The following is a 1,192-nucleotide window of genomic DNA, read 5'->3' as shown; positions in this document are numbered from 1 at the left end:
TTTAGACTAGTTAGACTAAAATGTTACAGCCAAATGATAAGGATACTTAAACATTAGTTTAATCCAAATACTAAATAATAAAAGAATTTTATTCACACAAAATGATTGGTTCAGTGCTTCCTGCTTGTTCATGCTCCCTGAAGACATTAAAAATTAGTTATTTGAAATATTCATTTACTGTTTTAACGAAAGCACTTGTTGAGATGAGAAGGAAAGGATATTTTCAGGAGTATTGAAATACAAAATAAATGATCAAAGTAATCTTATTCTCTCAAAACTCTACAGACTTCTTTGCATTTCTTTGTCTTATAAAGTTATTGTTTCTGTGTTTCTTGTTTGCCGTTGTTCCCTGAAGACATGTTGGCTGAGGTGCGAGACCTAAGAGCAGCATTGGGGGTATTTTGTCCAAAAAGCGGCGTTGAATCTGCCAAAACCAGCACCAGCAGCGTACGGTCCAAGACCAACCGAGGTGTGGGGGCCCAAGACCTGCGTGGAATCCAGTTGAACCAGCAAAGGGAGCGTGAGATCCAACACCATAAGGGAATCCAGTTAGATAATCAATGGGGGTGTGAGGCTGAAGACCATAAGGGAATGCGCCTGCAGCTCCAACATTAGGGAGGATTCCACTAAAAGCAGCAACAGAGGCGTGATGTCCAGCACCATAAGGGAATCCTCCGAACCAGCATGGAAGTGTGAGGTCCAAGCATAAGGGTCTATTCCTAAAGCAACACTGGAAGTGTGAGGAAGAAGAGCAGAAGGAAGCCACCCAACCAGCAAGGGGACTGGAATGAAAAACCACGAATTCCAGTTCGAGTGGAATCTACATTTTGATTGTTGGACCCAGAGCTAGATGATCTTTCTCCTCAGCCTCGCTAACTCCACTGACTCTAATATTTGGTAAGCACCGTATGAATTGGCGGGGCCCCTAGTCGGTTTCCGTATAAATACTTGAGAAAACTTGTTTTTCCGTATGAATTTCCAAAATGTGCACCAGTGCCGTATGTGTAGTCCAAGTAGCCTCCACTTCCGTATATCGGTCCTGGTAAATGTCCCAGCGGTAGTCCGTGGTTAACAAGGGATGCACCGTTGTTATAGAGACCACCGGGGATGAAACCGTGTTGCGAAAATCCTCCGAGTGGCGTCCCCTGGGCTAGTCCCAAGCAGCTCACGGTGAACAGGAAGAGTTTCTGAA

At 44.0% G+C, this 1,192-nt stretch overlaps 1 pseudogene; it reads right to left on the bottom strand.

The window, feature by feature from the left end:
* Window positions 1–160: 160 nt before the first annotated feature.
* LOC119590946 overlaps window positions 161–1,192 on the bottom strand; it is a 1,379-nt pseudogene continuing 347 nt past the window's right edge.

Source organism: Penaeus monodon, chromosome 28, assembly GCF_015228065.2.
Source record: "Penaeus monodon isolate SGIC_2016 chromosome 28, NSTDA_Pmon_1, whole genome shotgun sequence".
Classification (NCBI taxonomy): domain Eukaryota; kingdom Metazoa; phylum Arthropoda; class Malacostraca; order Decapoda; family Penaeidae; genus Penaeus; species Penaeus monodon.
This window is presented reverse-complemented; position numbering and strand designations above follow the sequence as displayed.